The 3,580-nt window shown below is 40.7% G+C and overlaps 1 protein-coding gene across 7 annotated transcripts in view; it reads right to left on the reverse strand.

Moving 5' to 3' along the window:
* LOC116843356 (F-actin-monooxygenase Mical) overlaps positions 1-3,580 on the reverse strand; it is an 874,436-nt gene that overhangs the window by 198,936 nt on the left and 671,920 nt on the right. The gene's annotated exons all lie outside the window — the stretch shown is intronic.

The following is a 3,580-nucleotide window of genomic DNA, read 5'->3' on the forward strand; positions in this document are numbered from 1 at the left end:
TATATATATATATATATATATATATATATATATATATATATATATATATGTATCCATTATTGAATAGATTCATGTCTCAGTGTATGCATGTGGTGCGGAAAGGGGGGGGGGGAGGTATAATATGTGTATATACTGAAATGTGTGTATTTATATCGATAGTTATTCTATTAGTATGTCTGACATTATTACGTCCAAAAAATGGTGTACGTAAACTTCAATGTACAAATTGCGATGCAAAATATGTGGAACAAACGAGCAAAAAACTGTGAACACGTATAAGGGAACACAAAATAATCCATATTCGGACCTTTCGGTGGTTCAAGAACACCGTCTACTCCATATACATAATTTTGATTGGGACAATATGAAAATTTTACGTAAGGAACAGAATTATTATAAGAGAACGATTTTTATTAAGAGATAAAAACATGGATTAAACGCCCAAAATAATACTGCATTGTTGAGTGAATGGTATATGCTGATTAGCCACATTTTCTGTTTCTGTTTCTTAATATTTATAAATTCTTTGTTTATCGTTCTGACTTCTTATACATTATATACAAATATACTGGTGCGTGCGTATTGCCTCACATATTTGCTGTCACGCTTTTATTTTGTCATTTCAAAGGTACTTGGTGCTGCCGTTGACACTTTTTTCTGTTAACACTTCGTTTAACCGTTGCCCAGATTAATGTAACATGCATTAGACATGATCTTTTAAATATAAATGTTCACTTTTAATAGCTTAACATCAGTTCTTTGCTGTTTATTCTTGCAGATTATTGGACTTTTACTATCTTCTATCGATTAATCGTCACTAATTGCGTCAGCTAAAATGTAGCTTGGTTTGGCTTAATCTTTTAACTTCGGAATATAACAAAAAAAATTTGGTGACTGTGCAGTATAGGGGATATAACTCGAATGATCTTGACCTTGACATATGCTGTAGAGATTACTCTCCTGAATAACTTTCAAAAGATTTCAACCGTCGCTCGTTGTTTATTAAATAGTTATTAATAAAGAAGTATTTAGTAATTATCTAGTATAGTGGAATCAGTTCCGATGACCTTGATCTTGACATATGTTTAAGGACATCTTATTAATTAACTTTTGGAAGGTTTTAGCCGCCGCTAATTTGTCATTAAAAAGTTATGAATAAAAGTTATGAATAAAAGAAATTTTTTAAATACGACATAGTTTTATTAGTGTACATTAAAAAATGAAGTAAATATAACAAACAGTACACGTACGTGCGCGGAGAAAGGGCAGACTTCCCCAAAAGCTCCCCAAAAAACTAATCCTAACCTTCTATCTATTGAAATATGATAAATAAATAATATATATAAATAATAATATAAATATGATAATAAATAAATATGATAATAAATACATATATATACGTAACCGAATCTTTATATTTTTATACATAATTTGTCAATAGAAAACAATATAAGAATATAAATGCAGGTACTGTTTGAGATCTTTCAATTTACACTATATGCAAAAATATATCGCAAGCAGTAACTGTAATTGTATATTTATATTGTTTTCTATTGACAAATTATGTATAAAAATGTAAAAATTCGGTTATGTATATACATATATTTGTCTATTTATTATTATATTTCAATAAATAGATTAGGTTAGGATTAGTTTCTTGGGGAAGGGTTACGGAGAGTCTTTCCGTGCTGCCACCTTACTGCAGAGACTCTAGCTTGATCCAATGATAGCTTAGCGGGTTTTCGGCTTCGAGCGAGCGGAAGGCCCTACATGAGGATCGCTGGCGGACAACGGCTTAGAGGAAGGAAACCCCTACAGAGAACCAGGCCGCGGGGATCTGCAGCTTCGCGGTTGCCATTAAGGGGGTCTGATTCGCCCGCCGGAGAATCCGGCGCGCGATGAAAATCTTCCACTGTAAAGGGCGTCCGAATCTCTTATGCCAATATGGCAACAGGCCTCTCGGGTGGGCAGCTGCGCCCGGGAATATTAGGGAGTGAATGGGGTTCGATCATTCGGTGACCGGGCGGCCTGTCTACCCCTCCAGCGAAACGGGAGGAAACTGGAGGTCGCGATTGCGACACTTTAAAGTCATGCCCCTAGGCGGCGAAGGCAGCTGGCGCCCGTTGCGGACGGGCCTTGGAAGGGTCGCAAAACCTTTGGCACCTGTCTGTCCGCGAAGCTCCCCCGCGTGGCGGTGTCTTCCACAGTGCCCAGATTGTCGGAGGTCCGGGATACCCGAAACCAGACTGGCCTTTTTCCCCGGAGCCAAAGTGGGTGTAAAGGGCAGGAGCTCTCGATAATATTTCCAAAGGCCCCAGGCATATGGTCACTCCCGAGGAGTACCGGAGGCCCGCAAGGGCGGAGATACGCCGGCGGCCGAAACTGTGTAGGATGGCAGGATGAGACCGGAAATAGCATATTATCCCGAAAGAGTAAGAGATGGAAGGAGGAAGGACTCCAGGCAGGAGGAGGAGGCAGATGCGGCGTATTTAGTTGCCTTTGTTTCCTCAGTTAAGGAGGTAGAGGAGTGGCCGAAGATGCTTACCCACGAGGCTTATCCCGTCTCTCCCATCATAGGAAGGGGCTACAGGGAACAGGCGAGGCGGATGCCCCCGCATCCCCCCTCATGCGGGTAACAAGAACGTCCAGGCTGTGAGGCGCTGGTGCCTCCCGGAAGCAGAGATCCCCCCGCACTCATATAGAAGGACTAGCGAAGAAGGAGGAGTCACCAGACCTCTTAGGGCCGGGGGATCGGGGAAGTAATGCTAGAAGCAGTTCCACCGAACCCCCCCCCCCCTCATCTTGCTCTCCAGAAGATATCCGCCAAGGATTTTAGTAGACAGGACGGTACGAGTATGTATAAAGCATTTCCCCTAGGTTAACAAAAAAAGGGTTTGCGGAAGATAAAGTCCCTCTGCCGCGCATGTACGTGTACTGTACGTATTTATATGTGCACATTAGCTTATGTAATGTCGTAAAACCACATAGCATTAATGAAATTTTTTTGTTAATAATTTTTTAATGGTTGATACCTTTTTAAGTTACATAGGAGAGTGACTTCTACAACATATGTCAAGGTCAAGGCCATTCGAGCTGCACCCTCTATACTGCATAATTACTCAAACGGACACGAAACTTTATACACGGTTCAATTAGACACAGTTGCTTTTAGACAGGCGAAAAAATGCCCCCCGTTCAATTGCTCACAAATTCGTTTGGACACCGTTTAATTATCCACCGTTCATTTAGGCAGAGTAAGATGCACACTATTCAATTGCCAACCGTTCAGTTGGACATCGTTCAATTGCCCACCGTTCATTTGGACACTGTTTAATTACCTACCGTTCATTTGGGCATCGTCCGAAAAAATAGTAATTATTCAGTTTAGGCCCCTCACCTCCGATTTCAATTAAGGGGAGATATACACCTAGCATGGTCGAAAAAATCGATTTTTTTTTTGCATTTTCTTGATGCTTGAGGTCTCAAGAATATCTGGTTAAAATTGCAAGTCAATATCTCGATAAATAACGAAGTTACAGCCGAGAGAGTAAACCGTCTCCGAGAGCGCGCTGTACCGCCG

Source organism: Odontomachus brunneus, unplaced genomic scaffold (assembly GCF_010583005.1).
Source record: "Odontomachus brunneus isolate Ranch 3 - 2012 unplaced genomic scaffold, Obru_v1 Obru_scaffold_032, whole genome shotgun sequence".
Classification (NCBI taxonomy): Eukaryota; Metazoa; Arthropoda; class Insecta; order Hymenoptera; family Formicidae; genus Odontomachus; species Odontomachus brunneus.